Source organism: Lissotriton helveticus, chromosome 12 (genome assembly GCF_964261635.1).
Source record: "Lissotriton helveticus chromosome 12, aLisHel1.1, whole genome shotgun sequence".
Taxonomy (NCBI): domain Eukaryota; kingdom Metazoa; phylum Chordata; class Amphibia; order Caudata; family Salamandridae; genus Lissotriton; species Lissotriton helveticus.
Genome location: NC_136073.1, coordinates 885096299 through 885115254, shown reverse-complemented (window position 1 = coordinate 885115254; position 18956 = coordinate 885096299). Strand labels below are relative to the sequence as shown.

The 18956-nt window shown below is 42.7% G+C and overlaps 1 protein-coding gene across 1 annotated transcript in view; it reads right to left on the bottom strand.

Moving 5' to 3' along the window:
• Nucleotides 1-18956, bottom strand: part of LOC144798589 (cornifelin homolog) — an 88423-nt gene that overhangs the window by 32814 nt on the left and 36653 nt on the right. The window lies entirely within an intron of this gene.

Genomic DNA, 18956 nt, shown 5'->3' with positions numbered 1-18956 from the left:
TAAATATGTCTTACATATTGAAGAATGAGTGGATGTGTAAGTGTCTGGACGAAGGATTTAGTAGGTGCATGACTGACTGTATGACTGAGTGATTAAATGTGTCTCACTGAGTGCATGGGTTAGTGACTAAACTGTCTTAATTTGTGCATCATTATGTCTGTTGTTCTGTAAACTGCTGCATGTGTTGATCAGTAGCTATATGAGTAACTATATGGGTTATTGATTGATTGCCCAAGTATTTGTATGAGAGACTGAGTGTGTGTGTGGCTGGCTGGGAGGTGTGTGACTCTGTGCAGATCAATGTGTACTTGTATCAATGATTGTATAAGAAGGTAAGTATGTGTTAGTATATGTTTGAAAATGTAAGGTGCTCTATGTTTAACTGTATAGACAAGAAAATGGAAGTGTCATTGATTCTTTACAGGACTGACTAGGTGTGTGAGTAACTCCATGGATGAGTGGCAGACTGTGAGTGTCTGTATAGGTGTATGAGTGCATATGATAGTCTTGTAAAGATGAGTGATTGTATGTATGAATGATTGTATGGGTGAATGAGTGAAGGTGTGTGTAGACGTAGGAATCAGTGAGTGCGTATGTAGTAACTAGTATTGGTGTGTCAATGGTTTCAAAAATTATACTCTGTATTTAACACTGGGTGAAACAGAGGTTATATTAAAATGTGAGGAGATGCATTGTATTGTCACATGAATGATATCATCAGTGATGTGGTCATTGATGTCAAATGAGATGTCATCAGTGATGTCATCAGTGATGTCATTTGAGATGTCATCAGTGATGTCATCAGTGATGTCACTGACCATGTCATGAATGATGTAATATGTGACATCATCAGCAGTGGATTGCGGGTGCGCGATATATAGTTAGTGCAACTAACTATATATGGAATTTCATTGGTTTTATGTCAATAAAATGTCCAGCTAACTATATATGGTCTCTAACCTATGGTTTTTTCAGTGAATTTTCAAGGTTTTGTAAATGCTAATTCCTAACTATATATGGTCTATAACCTATGGTTTTTTCAGTGAATTTTCAAGGTTTTGTAAATGCTAATTCCTAACTATATATGGTCTATAACCTATGGTTTTTTCAGTGAATTTCAATGGTTTTTTAATAGCAAATATCTTAAGCTGTCGAATGTCAAGTACGTGGTAAGTAAAAACATTTTCGTGTTTATGCACACTGATCTGCTTTGAATGCTGCCCCCCACCCCTCATTTCTATTAGGAGTACTCTCTCTTTGCAGATAGTGAAGGGTAGTTAACGCAGGCCTTTGCCCCCGTTGTAATCCGTCGTGCCTGCTTCTCTCTCCATTTGATTGATTGTTCTCTTTGCTTCATTCTCTATTTACAAACAAGCACAGAGTCGCAATACTCTGTTTAGTCTTTGCAGATAGCGAAAAATCGTGTAAAAAAACAAAAGGAATCGAGCAAAATCAATAGGCCACTAATGGGATCTCTTTTTGACCTCGCTAAAATAGAAACATTAGGAACAACCTGTTGAAAATAGCAATGTGTATGTACATAAGCGGCGTTCATTTGTGTTCACAGTACCCCTTGTTGATTGTTTGAATCGAGCATTGAATTGTTCGAAGTTGGTTCTCTTAAGGATCTTCTCTGCCTGCAAACGAGGAAGAATAGGAATATTCTCTCTCCCTTTGCAGATAGTGAAGGGTAGGTAACGCAAGCCTTTAACACGTCGTACCTATTTCATTCCTCATTGATTGATTGATTGTCCGAACATTGACTGTTTGGGAATTAGTTCTTTTTGGAGGTATTCCCTGTTTGCAAATAAACGTAGGAAAATCTTTGCAAGTAGTGAAAGTGTAGGTAATGCGGACCTTTCTCCCCCGTTGTAATCTGTCATGCCTATCTACTCCCCACTGATTGATGCACCTGTTTCACCCGGACCATTTACTAGAGATAGGTCATCTGGCCCAACAAGAGAGCACCCCTAGTGAAAAGGACATATGCAATAATAACGAAGTGATCACTGTATCCTGTTAACAGAAACTTTAGCATGAAACAACCTGGAAAGAAAAGAATAGGAAAACGAAAATCAGTAGGCCACTGATGAACTTTTTATTAAATAACAAACAAAGAAACGATAACAATACGTAATGATAAAACCTATTATTGTCCTAGAAACAAGAAACGTTAGAAGTAAGCCCGTAATAAGAAACCTGAAAACATCGCCCCTCACTGCCCCAAAACGTGTCTGTCCCACCGCCTGCCACGGCCAAATAACGGCAAACTGGGAAAGATAGAAGTCAGCAGACATCCGCCCCATTCTAGAAACTTCCAAAGGGCAACAGGTTTTCGGCTACGCCCAGCCGGAAGCAACACATATAAGGCGGGTCCTGCTGCCACGCCTCGGCCAGGAGATCATCACGTAGGGTGTAGCCGGAGGAGAGGCCAAGGCCAGAGGGACCCGGCCAGGGGGATTGACAACGCTGGAGAGTTGCAGGGGGGGAATGTCCGTGTCCTCGACCCTCCCCTCTCTCTCCCAGTCCGGCCGCGGTGGCCCTTGACAGTTGCAGGTAGTCCCGCCACATTCTCTACCGGTCCGGCCACCAACGGCCGGGGCCGATGGGATCCGGCTGCAGCCGATAAACCAAGGAACCCGTTCATGGGGCCAGAGCAAGGGGCGTCCGGCCGACATCCACCGGAAGCCCGGCCCGAAGACGGACGGGACATTTCTTCTTTCTTCAATAATGGCTTTGACAACACTGGGGGGGATGTCTTGCACATGCCTCCGACCCCCCCCCCCTCGTCCACATCGCCTGGTCCGGCCATAACAAATCTCAAGCGAGACGCCGTGGGGTGCACTGGGAGGGAGAGACGGTGCGAACAGGCCTCTCCCGCCTCCCCAGTGGAGGCTTCCCACCTGCACCCTCAGCGCACCAGGCGCCCGGAAAAGGGTTCTTCCACTGTGGCGATGCTGCAACGTCTCGCCCGGCAGGGTGGAGCCCGTCCGCTCATTTGACCCCGCGATCGCCAGTAGCTACCGAACTCTCAAAATGGCGATCGACCTGGCAAGAGCGGGCCCAGCATAAAGAAATGGCCCGGTCACTGGTTGACTCCACCACCATAGTCCTCCACGACCTTGAAGATTCTAGAGGAGCCGCGGGAGTCTCCGACCCCCGCAGACACCCCCGATGGGGAATGACTGCCATGATCGCCCGTGGAGTGACGAAACTGTATCCGCGGGACGTCGGCGCTCCCATGCTGGCGCCAGCCTCACTTTGAATTACTAGAATCCTGCAAACCTCAGTTCCGGTGAAAGCACACTGTGACCCGGTAGGAAAAATTGTTGCACCCCCTCCCCTTTTTGACTGATAGTTCAAACCACCGATCCTTTCCTTTGCCCTTTTACCAGAACTTTGGACTGCCTCCCCCTCTTTTACATTTTCTAGAGAAAACAAAACATTAACCACTACATTAGCATAGCAGTTGACACCAGAACTGTTTTCAAATTGAAAACCAACAACATCTTCAACAGAATCCTTTTTGTTTCTGTTGTGACCCTGCTACAGCACAGGCATTGTCCCCAGCAGTAATTCTGCAATGCCGGTAAGAATAGCTGTGGTGCCTACTGGACTCACTCACCCCCGCGGCGCCCCACGCCGTTATTTGCTGGGCGGCAACTTACTAGACATCACCTTCGTGCCATCTAGATTTCAGCGCGTTCTGCTGCCTTCGAACTATTCGCACAACAGACTGCTACTGACGACCCACCCCCAGGCAACATCTTCTGAATTTTCATAATTTGAAAGAACTAGTAACATGTCCTCATCAGGAATTTCCTCATGAAAAGTCTGCAATGATGATTCTTGTAACTCTATGGTCTCCAAACATTCGATAAATTCGCCATCAAGAGATTGATCAAAAAAATCATTCAAATCATCTCCTCCTTGTGAGAATATTTCGTTATTGGTGCTGTCAATTTCAATAAATGTATTGGATAATTCAAAAGAAATTGCCACGGTCTCTTCGTTGTTTAAATGTTTTTACTGTTTTTGTTTTGTTGTATATATTTATAAGTTATTAAAGTTTTATAATCCTACTACTTTGTTGGAGTGCTATATATTTTTAATGTGACACATAAATGTAAAAACTTTGATGTACAAAGAGTCATCCCTGGAATCTTCCGCTTCAGGCTCGGTCCCCTCCCCAATCACAATACAGGATGGTTTTCAGATAGTAGGAACACGTGTGGTGTGACGGATCTCATCGGGTGTGGGCCTTGATCTACTATAACTCCTTTGAAGAGGGGTGATTCTTTACAGCTGGGGCCATAAACTACATCTGCAGGGCTAGCTGATAGCCTGGACAATCGGACACAGAGGAAGAGGAGTGTCAGAGGGTGCGGTAGTGAATAGGGCGAAAGGGAGGTGTCGGGCGGGCACAGGGTGTGATTCTCAGGGAAGAGCAGCGCAGATGGGGAGAGGTTTATTGCCCATGCATAACACAGAGAGCGGGGGTGAGCAGTGCCTGGGGAAGATGCTTGCGAGGGGGAGCCATGCTACGAATCGACAGCGTACAGAGAGTGGGTCTGGTCAAGGCATCTAAAATGGCTGCCGTGCACGACAAAAGTGTGGCATTTCAAAAAAGGCAAGATGGCGCAAACAATGTTTTTCAACACTTCCTCATTTCCTTCGAATCGAACGTTAACAGACGTTGGTGCATATTACCAAAGTTAAGCGATATATATCGCTAACGATGCTTACCAACGAATTTTTTACCGCTAAGCATCGTCAGAAATTATCGAAGATAAACCTTGCTATTATCAAGGTTTATCGCAAATGCGATAAAAAACGACCGCAATGCATTAATATCGCTGAAAACTCAGCGATATTCATGCATTACCGAGCTAATGCTCTTAGCCATGTTATCCACCTCCCATTGGATAACATGGCTAAGAACTGCTCAGGGCAGGTGTTAGTTTTTGGAGATATTCGCGCTTAGCGCGAATATCTCCAAAAGTTGGCAATAGGAGATATATATCTTGCATGTTGTAATGCAAATTATTGTGGTATATGGAACTCATACCATAATCTCTCAGGAAAGCAGAAACTGATCCTTTTGGGACCGCCTGAGAAGGCCTAGGGGGTGAGGGGTACTCTACTTTGCCCCCTTTTCACGTTCCGAACTATTTTATTTTACTCTCTTCTGTAATTACACAAAATGGCAGCGATAAGATGCATCAGAGACAGACAGTGAGAGAAAGGAGGCCGGAGATGAAGAAGAGATGTCAAATACACATTGGAGATAATATAGTGGGAGAAGGGAAGTAAATATGAGTAAACTTACCATGTAACATAAAAATGTTGCACTCTATACTATAAGTCTCATTTTATACTACAATCACTTCGCTACAACCTCATAAATTAAAAATAAAAATGAATAATGTCTCAAACAATTTTTGATTTCTAAATATAAATTTATTCTTCTGAATTTTCTAAATTTGAAAGAACTAGTAACATGTCCTCATCAGGAATTTCCTCTTCAATCATCTCATCTGGAATCTCCTCATTTAAAGTCTGCAATGATGATTCTTGTAACTCTATGGTCTCCAAACATTCGATAAATTCGCCATCAACAGATTGATCAAAAAAATCATTCAAGTCATCTCCTCCTTGTGACAATATTTCATTATTGGTGCTGTCAATTTCAATCAATGTAGTGGAATCATTCAAGTCATCTCCTCCTTGTGACAATATTTCATTATTGCTGCTGTCAATTTCAATCAATGTAGTGGACAATTCAAAAGAAATTGCCACGGTCTCTTCATTGTGAGCCATTTTATTTTGAAATTGCTTGCTGTAAATTGCAGAAAAAAATAATCACTTTCATTTATCGTTTTTAGTAATACATAATATAAAACTAACTTTATCAAGTATTTAGTATAACAGAACGACTGCAAATAAATAACAGAAAACATTTTTCAAATTATCTTCAAGTGTACAACATAGTTCCCCTTACAAATTAAAAACTCACCTTTTTAAAAGTAGGAGAAGTGTTAGTACTGTGTAAATCAAACACCAGAAATTCACCACCAAAAATTCCTCACAAATGTACCTCAGACAGTAGTATCACAAAATGGCTGTGGTTTCCTCTCATTTGAGATATATACATAACCAATTAACTTTCATCACACACAAATACAAAACCAAAGTAACATTTTAATTGGTTCTAAATTTCAACACTTTCAAATGTGTTTTCCCCATGCAATTTTCCATAGGACATTTACATACGTCTACAGCCTGAATGGCTGAACGGAATTACACCAAACTTGGCAAAATGGTACATTAAACCTAAGAGGTCAGGAAGGATCTACTATGCCCCCTTATGGTCATTTGCCCCTTCGCTTTGGCCTCCTCTTGTCTCTCGATCCTACCGAGAGACAAGATGGCCGCCGCTACGGACTGTTTGGAATGTTTACAGACGCCGGAGAACCAATCAGCTTCGCAAAGCTCCGTAACGCGAAAAGTACGCGAAGCGGAGCGCTGTTACAGATATATATCTTTTTTTGAACGTTAATTTCTCAAAATCCACTGGAGCACATATATTGAGACCTAGCAAAGGCACATCGGGCTACCAGTCCCTAATATTTTGCCAAGTTTTGTGCAAATCCATTCAGCCGTTCGATTATTATTATTATTTTTTTTTTTTGCCCCGCGGGGCCCTTTTAAAACCTCCACATCAAACCTAGGGGGTCAGCGAGGATCTACTATGCCCCCTTATGGTCATTTGCCCCTTCGCTTTGGCCTCCTCTTGTCTCTCGATCCTACCGAGAGACAAGATGGCGGCCGCTACGGACTGTTTGGAATGTTCACAGACGCCGGAGAACCAATCAGCTTCGCTTCACAAAGCTCCGTACCGCGAAATTTCCGCGAACCGGAGCGCTGCCCGGTCCGCTGTTACAGATATATATCTTTTTTTGAACGTTAATTTCTCAAAATCCACTGAAGCACATATATTGAGACCTAGCAAAGGCACATCGGGCTACCAGTCCCTACAATTTTGCCAAGTTTCGTGCAAATCCATTCAGCCGTTCGGGCTAAAAGTGAGGCCAACCGCCCTATGGGAAACTCAATGTTAAAAACACGTTTTGGGACCCCCCTTTTTTCTCGGCCCCCCCTTGACGAAACCCCCCCAAATTTTCAGGGGCTGCTCAGAAACAAAATGTTCCATTTTCCTGAAAATTTCAGCCAATTCCGTCCACAAACGCCAAAGTTATTAGACATAGAATTTTCAAAAATCCCATAGAGAAAAAATCCTAACTATATATACCTACTGGCGACCGCCAGTAGGTAATATACACATATATATCCAAACCCTTGTTGGTTAACAATTTCCTCCATGAAGAACGAGCGTGGACCCAGCTTTCGTGCAAGTAGAATTTTTTATTGTTTTTCACCAATTCTGTCCGCCATGACGCGTTTCGGCCGACACTCTGCCTTGATCACATGACATTGTTAAGACATTGTTGCCAGAATTTAAAGTGCCAGTGCTCACAGCCCAAGTCATGAACATAAACAACATACTACACCATAGGCTCACATTGCTGCTTGCATGCAATATGTTTACCAATATCCTAGTAAAATACTCAAAATTAACCCTGGGCGTAGTACTTAGCTACGCCCACGGAGTGGGCGTAGTGTTGCCTACTTCGCCATTTGCGAAGTAGGCGTAGCAGGCAACACTATGCGCACCCCGCGGGCGTAGCGAAGTTGCCCGCCACCCGCCTCCCGGAGCTCCCTCTCGTCATCGCGCGATTCGCGCCGCCGTCTTGGATAGTAATGCCTCGCGAGAAATGCGCATGCGCGGGCGGCCGCGCATGCGCATTACTATCCAAGACGGCGGAGCAAATCGCGCGATGACGAGAGGGAGCCCCGGGGACGCGGCGGACAAGGTAAGTGGTTTTTAATCATTTCTAAAATTTAATTTAAGTATTTAGGGAGGGCGGGAGGGAGGCGGGTGGCGCGTAGTGGGGCTACGCGAAGTGCGGAGATGGGCGCAGTTTCTCGCCCACTTCGCGTAGCTTCGCGAAGCCCCACAATGCCCACTATGCCCAGGGTTACTCAGAATAACATGTGAGAACAAATAAATAAATAAATAATATCCTACTTTGGATAGTATTTTGTCACATTGTGTGCTGGGTATAATACCTATACCTATTGTGTCATCAATGCCCAGAAGCATACTATTGTTGCTTCAATGCTTGATGTACCTTGACTTATAATTGTCCTTTTGTGACTTGAGTTGATTTCCCCAAATAGTACCTCTCCTATTCTAAAAAGTGATATCACTGTTAGCCTTATTGATATGCAATATATACACGGAGAAAAGACTGTAAGCCATAAGTGTACTGATTGGGCAATGGGTATTCAGTCTTAATACTGTACCCAAAATTGTTCCAGGGCCAAACACTGTACTTACTGAATAGCAGCTTTGAAATCTTACAACGTGCAAATATTGCTATGTGCTAACAAAAGTGACTGGCGAAAGTGTGATAAAGTGTATATCCCTCAGGTGCAAAAAATAAATATACAAAAGTTCTATGTGCTAAGTTATCCTTACTCATGGCCACATGCATCTTGAACAAGAATATTTTCAAATGTCTAGCCAGTGATTAGGATTAAATATGCAAAATATTATGTACAAAAATTGCTAAATTGTATTTTCTCCTAGCATATTGTTGGGCAACAACCATATATACTTGAAGTACTGAGTTGCCAAGTAAATATGCGCAAAGTGCAAAAGAGGTGTGGATAAGGTTATAAGGATCTATCCATAAATTTGTCATAGATATTATATTAGCAGTTGATTCCCATCTATACACATAAATACATAAATAAATAAATATCCATATAAATATGATGTATAGACCCATTGAAATGTCTGTTAGTTTGCTCACCTCAAAGAATTGACTGACTTATATGGAAAAAATGTAGTTGTTTCATAGATATGTGTGCAGGTCTTCACTGGCATTGAGGCCCCCTGGCTGATTGGAATCGAATTCTAAAATATAGCTAGTCTCAAGGCTTCTCAACTTAGCTTCCCAGTTTCCACCTTTTTTGTGGTGGTATTGCCTCTATTGCATAATACCTAAGGTATCTGAGTTCACTGTTGTAGCATTCCTTGAAATGTCTAGCCACCGGGTAGCTGGCATCGTTGTTAACTATGGCTCTTATATGCTGGAGAATTCTTTTGCTGCACGGCTAACTTTGTACTGCTTTCCAGAATATATGCTGCATACTCAGATTTGCAGGTTAAATGCTGTTTGATATTCTGTGTTCTAGTATTGAATGCAGCCTGATACCAAGTATACATAGCATCTGTAGCAATCTATGAGTGATCATCTCACTTCTTGGATACAAGAACTTATCTGATCTCTAAAGACTTGGCAATACTATTTCAAACTAAAGAGAGAGGCTAACCTCAGTCTTTAAGCAGGTAATGAAAGAGTAGGGTAAAAGTTATTGACAATGTGATTGTGAGATATGTAATTAATGTGTCGCTATTAGGTGCTGTGATAATCTATTGTAGGTGTACTCCAGATATCCTTCTTTTCAAAAGAATCAGTCAATAGAGTCAAGAAGCACCAAATGTGAGGAGTCTCTCTGTGTCCCTTTCCCCCTGGCTGTTGTGAGAAACAGTTACAGGGTTTCTGTTGCTTATAGCGGTAAAGCGGAGTGAGGAACTTTCATCTCAAAACTTCTGCTCCTGAGGAAATTGTATCAGGTACACGCTCTGACAGATTATGCATCCATCTTCGCACAACATTACCACAATGCCTTGAACATTATGTACTAGGCCTCTACGCGCTAGGTACAAAAGTCGTCCTATCTTCATCCACTGGGCAACAGCACTATCTCCATATACATAACATCATGAATCTAGCATGCACATCACGAATGCTGCTTTTTATTATAAAAATAATAGGCATCCAGACAGACTGGGAGAGGAGGCACTTTTGCTGACACTGGGGGTCCCTGCCTGTTGAGAGATCTCCATGCACCGGTCTGACATTCTGTGAGGGGTGTCCAACTCAAGACCAAGACGGGGTCCTTCACTCTCTCCCATCAGGTAATGGGGTTGGATCCTCCCTAGGGGGATTCTTAGCTCTACACCCATACACACTCTAGGCACACTCAGAGCAGGGTGTGCATCATAGAAGTATGTTAGATTACCATTTTGCCTATATGCCTGCATATATTCACTGCTTCAGCACCCTGATAGAAATGTATCTACTGTTTTCTCTTTTAGTGCTTGTAATCTCCTTTATTTGCTTCTGTCTCCTAATCATTACAGCACACATTATGCATGAATAACGTTGGTTTAATAAATATTATTGAAAATGCCCCACTGTGTATTCTCTGTGTATCTCTCTAAGAGCAAGTGAGCACGAGTGACTGAGCAAACAATGCTGTACTGTTTAAACGATTCCTGAGTAATCAGGGTTGTAATGTTCAGTGGTTGCTAGAAACTGTTCGCTCCCTGATAGGTTAGGGGGCTTAAAGTGGCACTGTGAGCTAGCTGGTCTATAGGCCAACATATCCTGCGGGGGGTGTCCAGAATCAGTCTTGACACCAAGCCCTTAGTTTATGTTGTCCAAACAATGTGCAGATCCTCTCGGATTAGTAGGAACTATACAACACTTTCATCCTAAAAAATGGCAGCGAGGATGGGATCCAGTTAATAGGACACCTGGAGGAAAGTTTTTGCAGTTGTACAAGAATAAGAATTTTTTGCTGAAGAAGAAGTTTTTATGTTTGTTGCCCTTGGAGCCCAGAATATAATGAATATTGCTGAGAAGCAATGTGCACAACGAATTAGGGAAATTGGTGAGCTGTGGTTGTAATACGGGTTTGGCAATTGGACAGAGGGAAATGTTAAGAACTGTTTACATTTGAGAGACGTGAGAGATTGTGCCATCTGTTTACATTCGAGTGAAGGTGTGGGTGAGTTCCTCGAGGAGTCACAATGTAAGATCTATGGTGAGAAGCACACACCTGCAGAAGCACAAGCACTTATTTGGAGTCTCAGTGCTTCCTTTGTTCCAGTTGCGGTTTTATGGTGTGTGCCTTGAAAAACTCCACAAGTTGGTGAGTAGATGTCACAGCGCAATACATGGAGGAAGAACGTCGCTGAGAAGTCTTAGGGTGCATTGTTGTATCCTGGCAACAGTTGTGTACAGCGCGTCCTGGCACTGTGCATGCTGCCATTTTGGTGATACCTTAAAGAAGCGCTGTGGAATCCTAGCAACAGCAGTATACGATTTGTCCCGATGTTGGGCCGCAACGTTTGCATACATATAGTGTCGATTTCTACAATTGGTCATTTGTGGTGTCTGTCACGGTTCGGCAGAGTTATGCTGCAATCAGCATGCCTCATTAACCCTATCATTCCTTGTCTGCTGGAGGGAGTATGGTGACAAATCAAATCACTGTTAGAAAACGAATGTTTTCCACTATTGCCTGTCATAATCGTTTATGCAAAAGGCACGGTGACCGGCAAACCGATCTTTATAAGCGATGGGCACGCTATACAAGAAGTACTGTTGTGCTAGTTGTTCATTGTTGTAGCTTAGTCAATTAATTTTACACTAAGGTACAGTGTATTTAAGTGTTCTTTACAGTTAATAGTCTAGTACTCTGCACATTCTTGTGATTAGTTCATTCTGCTGAGTAGTAACAATGGCATAACTAACTATTCCTCCTCCACCATACTTTTTACAAGATCCTGATCTTTCTTCCATGGATTGGGATGATTGGTAAGAAACAGATTTAACTTATCTGGAAGCAATTGGGGAGATGTATATGTAGCAATGAGAAAATTGTCCATTCGGAAAAACAGTTTAGGTATGGAAGATAGGAAACTATTACAAGTTTTACCAACACCAGTGAGCAGGGATGCAGGCGGATCAGACAATTGTGAAGGCTGTGACCCTTAAACCATTTAATCCCAGCCTAAAACAATTTTTGTCACTGATGCAAGTGGTTATGGACTAGGAACGGTTTTGATGTGAAAACATGAGGAGAAGGGAAGAGTCATAACATTTGCATCACAAACTCTGAAGGGTACTGAGAAAACATACTCAGTTGTAGACAAGGAGGCCCTGGCATGATGTTGGGGAGTACAATACATCTGTATTTTTGTCTGGGGTATGTAATTTGACCTTTGGACAAATCACAAGTATTAAGTTGATCTGTTCTCCGCCACTGGTGCGGCAAAAGCTACACCACGCATTGTAATGTGGTTACGTTGTTAGCATAGGTATGGCGTCTCAGTGAAGCCTGTTCTGGGGTAAGAAACATAAATGCAGACTGTATGTCTAGAATGCATCTGGATTATAGGAATGTTGTAGATGAGTGGACAGTTGTAGAAATATCTAAAGTATGTCAGACCATTAAGGAAACGGAATGTAAGGACGCTATGACTGCTGACCCTGTGCTGACAAAGGTGAAGGCATGTTACCCAAAATGTTTGGTTGGAAATTAGATAAAGAGTTAATCTTGTATAACAATGTCTGGGAAGAACTGTCTGAGGTAAATAGGACTGTGAGAAGAGGAGATACATTTGTGGAGTAAGAAGTGGTACGTTGTAGGTTGTTGAGTCTGATGCATGAAGGGAATGTTGGAATGTCAGCAATGAAGCGTAAGGTCAGAATGGATTTCTAGTGGCATGGGATGGAGAGGCAAATTGAAAGGTATGTTAGAGGTTGTGTTTCTTTTATGTACAGCACTAAATCACACGTTTTACAAGAAACAAAAATTATTCCTGTAGAATTGCCCAGGCAGGCATGGGAAAAAAGCAGCTATGGACATTTCTGGTCTATTTAACTGTTCAGGATTGAACAAGAGATTTTCCATAGTACTTCTATTCTAAATTGTAGAACACAGAAATGTGGGTTTGCCCAAATCAATCCGCACATCTACTTACTTTCATGAATAATGAAACGTTCCATAATTTTATATATATTCAGTATGGGGTGCTTACTACGGTGTCAAACACCTACCCACCGGAGTGTTACTTCGTCCACAGATTCAAAGAACCCTGGTCAATAAATGTATACTCTACACCTGAGCACACCCAATCACTATATCTATAATCCAGTTTATCTGTCACACACAAAGAGATCAGCATATGAATAAGTCCTTTCAAAAGTATAATTCAATTTCCCACAGTTGTCAATCAGGGGAAGTGATCAGGTCACACTCTTCAATCAGATCTGTATGTTTTTTATTGTTCAATCAAGTAACTTTTGATACAGCAGCAGCCGACGCGCGTTTCGCCCACAGGGCTTTTTCAAGGCTTAGGGATGTGAGCTGAATCAGAGAATTCGTATTCTCTCCAAAATTATCCAAGTGATGTTTAGACCTTGTGATGGTTTGTATCCAATGATGAGAACTAGGAATGACGCTCGAAATACTCGAAAGTATTCGATTGATGAACCAGCGTTTTGAAATCCAAAGAGGATTGTTACTTTCATTTTGGGAAACATAGAGAGTGATTATACTTACATCACCTCAATTTTTCTATTCTAAATTGCCGGATGTGACGTTTGTGCGAGAGGTGAAGACAGTGAACATTATTGCATTTTGTGAAGATATATTCTGCAGAGAGCGATGTCCTGCGGAAATTTAGACAGACAACGTTCCATATTTTGTGACAGATGAGTTTTCAGGTTTTCTCAAAATGGGGCATCAAACAGAGCAGGACCCCAGTTTATCACCCAAGGGGAAATGGTTTCATTAAGCGCTTCAATCATGTGTTGGAAGAAAGCGTGCCATTGGCGATAACAAACAATATATGTTGGGGAAGACAAATGAAAGAATTGTTATGGAATTACAGAACAACGCCCCGTTCTGTTACGAGGAAGACCACTTTTGTTTGTTGAAGGGAAGGGTACCTTGTACAGTGGCTGTGCCTGTGTGGATGGCGAGGTATGGTCAGAAGAAGATACAAAGTGAGAATGTGTGTGATGAGATGGAACATAATCAATCACATAACAAACAGAGATATAATGAGAAGGTGATGAAAGAGGACAGGACATTTTAGGAAGGTACGTTGGTGAGAATGTGTTCTGGCAATGTAGTCAAAAAAGGATGTTCCAAGTTATCTGATCCAAAAAGGGTAATAAATGTGTGGGGACATTTGTTGTTATTGTCTGGTGGAAAGAGATGGAACGTCAGAAGAATAGTACGACGTTCAGTAGTGAAGGAGAATAAATGGATGGAAAAAGAAGGGCGTAAGGACAGCAAGGTGGAAAACAGTGGATGGTGTGAGAGGGAGCTAAGCATGCGTTGCCGAGAAACACTGTCATGGCTTTAGGATTACAAGTGTAATTAAAAAGTTAAAATCGTTGTGGCTTTAGTATTACAAGTGTAATTTAAAATGTTAGAATTTAATATCTTAAAAAGCCTTATTTTACTTTATTCTGCTTTGTAAATGAGATCTGTTACATTTTGTTATTGTTAGGTCATGTCCATGTGTCCTGCCAACAGTTGCTCTGTTCCAATGCAACATGTGGCTTCTACTTCTGGAATCGAGCCAGATTCAAGGAGTTGAGACACAGTTGAGGAGGATCTGAGAGCTTCCCAGGGGCCATTTCTGGACACTAATAAAGAAGGTTTACAACATCCTGTGTGTCCGTACAATGTCAAAAGCCACAAAGAGCCCCAGTCAGGTAGAGCCGAGTGCTAACAAGAGCTGGGCATAAGGGAGACCCTAGAGCCAGGAAGTGCCAAAGGAACGCCCTTTGATAGCAACGGATACTCTGAAGGACCGCCAAGTGGCATTGTTGCATTTCTGTCTGTACCTACTCCTCATAGGTTTCACAATTTGCAATAGCTCGTCTAACAATACAACAGCGCCTTCAGGTGTATCCCCCTGGCTAACAACTAAGGATCGTGATTTTTAACTCAGCAAATCAAGTTTCTCATCTAGGCTGCACCCTCCTCAGATACAATGGGACTCCTGTAGTATGCTGCTCAGCCAGGATGTGGGCAATGTAGAATGTTGGTAGTTAGAATGCTGGAATGGTTTGAGTCAGTTGGTCCATGGGCTGAGCTTGTTTCTTATTTACATCACTCTTCCCTTTACTACTTCATCGTTTTCACTCCTGTTGTCTCCGTTTAAGGGGGAAGAAGGGTTGTGTTCCTTTTATTTTCATCACCTCATTACTTGTTTAAAATGTATTCTTTATCACTTCTTTTCAAGATACATTCACATAATGATTTATTGTAACCTTTAATTGTTCCTCTTCTAAGTCTCCTTTCTCATTGCAAAGAAGGGAGAAGGTGTAGTATGCTGCTCAGCCAGGATGTGTGCAATGTAGAATGTTGGTAGTTAGAATGTTGGAATGGTTTGAGTCAGTCGGTCCATGGGCTGAGCAGCATACAGGCTGCTCCGGGTGGGGCTTGTTATTTATATACTTTCTTACCTGTAACTTCAACCTTCAATAAATATACCTGAAGTTACCAACATCAAATGGACTTCTTTCCATTCATTACAACTCCCAACCCCGGATTAGTAATGTTGGAGATGAAGTCCCTTAAAAATATGTTTCTGCCCCAAGTGCCTAGTGGCAACAGGTACCTCAAGAACATCGCGAACTGGAGTAGTTCTTTCCTGAGTGATTGGTCGCTGGTTTTATCCCCAACCCTTTGTCAGTCTTGACCCTTTCCCATCCATTGTGGGTTCTCCCCGTTCCCCACACTGCTCTATGTGAATGCCCAGCTGCGAACAAACCTTGGCTGATCCCACTGTTTCAGATTATTTTACAATGCAAGCAACATGCAGAGCATTATCCAACTTGATCAAAAGCTGAGCCATTCCCTTCACAGATTTTCAGAATGTATGTCTGCCTTCCGGGCAGGGATGGGTCAGAAAGAGCTCACGCTGAACTCTGAAATGGCCAGGAGTTTGCCTGTGAAGAATGAGAAGGTTGGTAGCCATTGATGGTTTTGGCCAACATCACTCAGACCTGCTCTAACCCCAGTCAAGAAACTGGAGGACATACGCTTCTTCCTGGGTAAAGATCTCTCAATCACTACTCAGATCAATGCACTTGCTTCCATCAGCTGTGTCAGCTGAGGACAATCTTCCCACTACTTTTGCATGGCTTAGAAGGGCTGCTAGTCAATGCATTTATGGTCTCATGACTGGATTATGGTTCTACATTTCATCTGGGCCTCCCTTGTGAAACTCTAGTGTATCCAGAACCCTACGGTGAGCCTCCTCCATGGCGTTTGAGAATCTAATAATGTCACGTATGCCTGATAAAGGCTACGCTGCCTTTCCCTGCCACAGAACATTCATTTGAATTATTTCTTCCTTGTATATCATGCATATAACCCTATGATCAATGCACAAATATAAAACTCTATCAGTGGACGTGCAAGCTTTGCTCAAAGTCCCTGGCCCTAAAGATCCTTCTGGAGTGTAAGCGCATGTACATTGGCAGCCGCACACTCTCTCTAGTTTGCCTTTTGCTTCTGATCACCTTCTTTCACGAAGGTCTTAGGATTCTTACTCCTTTGCTGAACTTTCCTCTGGTTGATTTCCTCAAGTCACGTTGCCATTGAGCCTTCAGGCAGAGATGGTCCTATAGGTTCTGCTCAAACACTCAGTCAATCAAGTCAAGGTTTATTCACTGTGGCAAAGCTAAAGCATGCTTAGCAGTAGCTGCTGTCATGGGATCATCTGCATAGCTGTCAGTACCTGTAAACGGAGGAATAAATATGCCGCCAAAGATGGCGGCTTGATCTAGAGTATTCGAGTACCCTCAGCGGTCCCTGGTGCAATAAGCAAGGGATTTCCTGCCTCCACCTCTGCAGTGAATTCCACTCCACCCAATTTACATGTCCTTGCTGCGTCAGTGGGGATCCTCTGCCAAAACAGCATCCACCGATGTGACGGATGCACTTTCGTCAGAACGGAATGCTGAGAGGGATGTTATATTGTTAAAGTTCATTTGGCATTCTTTACTTGTTTTCCATTAACCCCTCCCATGCTCACGACGAGCTGAGCTCGTCATGAGCCACGGCGCTCCGCTGCTCATGACGAGCTCAACTCGTCATGAGCCGTGGAACGCTCAGGTGCGGGGAGAATTTCTCACTGTGCTGAACGTTCCACTGAGCCAATGCACCTGTGACGAGCTGAGCTCGTCATGAGCACAGGAGCGCCGTAGCTCATGACGAGCTCAGCTCGTCATGAGCATGTGAGCGCTGCGCGCGCCTCCCTCCCCCCCAGCACAGCGGGGGAATAACCCCCGCAGTGAAGGGGTTAACAAACCCCCAAAGTGGGTGTTTATTTCTGCAAATCAAAAGAAAATGGTGGCCTGAACATTCAAGTAATTTTGGGCCAGGTGTACATGGACTCAGGTTTGCGATTACTTAATAGAGAAGTTTTGTGATTCACTATTAGAAAAACGCAATTAGCTATGTACAACAGTATGTTTTACACTGTTTACAATTCTCAGTGGGTCTCAAATGTACCTACTTCATTAATATTCATGAGGTAGGTCGTAATTTGTGACCCATTGGGAATCCCTAATAACACAGGGATGGTGGCCTGCTTGGGCCAGCTGACCACCATGTCTGTGTTTGCTTTTAAATAAAGCAACGTTTTCCTTTTTTTTTATGCAGACCACTGTCCTTAAAGAAAAATGGGATGCTTTTCTAAATAAAAAATAAAAAAATTATTTTTATTTTTGAAGAGTAGGCAGTGGTCCGTGGGACTACTTCCTGCTCTTAAAAAGAGTTTTCACATACATTCACAAAAGGGGAAGGGGTCTCCTTCCCTTTTGCCAATGGGTTGCCATCAACTTGAAGTAGACGGTGAAATGAGAATGTTTTGCAACTGCATTTCTGTCGCAAAACATTCGCACATACCAGAGATATTGGTATCCCTAGGAGCTTGAGTTACCAGGCGCTACACTGAATCAGTCAGAATGAGGCTCTAAATGAACAGTAGAACCCACCCGCGGCTCCTGCAGGTAAGAGCGGTGGGCCGGGTGGGGGGTATTTTGACAGACGATGACAAGGGAAATTAATTATTTATTTAAGTTTTCCTCGTCGTCGTCTGTCAACATCCCCCTCCCATCCGGCCCCACCACTCTTACCTGCACGAGGGAACCACTAGAATGGCACAGTGAACGTTCCTTCAGTTTATGGTGGAGCGGCTTGGGAAACAACCTTTACAACGCAACTTTTACGACGCACTACCATTACAATGAAACTTTTACAACGCAACATCCATTACATAGCATGCCATTACAACGCAACAATTACAACGCATGACACTACAACGCACACCATTACAACGCATGTCATTACAACGCAGTAATTACAACGCATACCATTACAACGCATACCATTACTATCCAACACTTACTCTACTGTTGCACCCCCTGGAGTTAGAATAGTGATTTTTACCCCTACACTATCCAATACTTACCATACAAGCAATGTAATGGTATGCGTTGTAATGGTATGCGTTGTAAAGGTAGTATGCGTTGTAATGGAATGCGTTGTAAAGGTAGTTTTTAAAAATTCGTTGTAATGCATACATTGTAATGGAATGTGTTGTAATGGATGTTGCGCTGTAAAACATGCGTTGTAAAGGTGTGCGTTGTAAAAGTATGCATTGTAACGTCATACAACCAGCAGCTCACTCTAAACTATAAAGCCCCCAGTCTTTCCTTTTTGGTGGACAGATTTCATTTGCATATCTTTTACAAACATCCCCCAACAAACCCTTCCTTTTAGATGATGGGCACGTACAGTCCCTTTCTAAACTCCAATTTTGAAAATAAAATTCATAATTATTATTTTTATAATAAAAATAGACAGAACTGGTTTTCTATATGTGTTGGTGCCCCACCAAGTTAGGTGTTTTGTCTGTTAACCTGTCATTGAAACTCCTG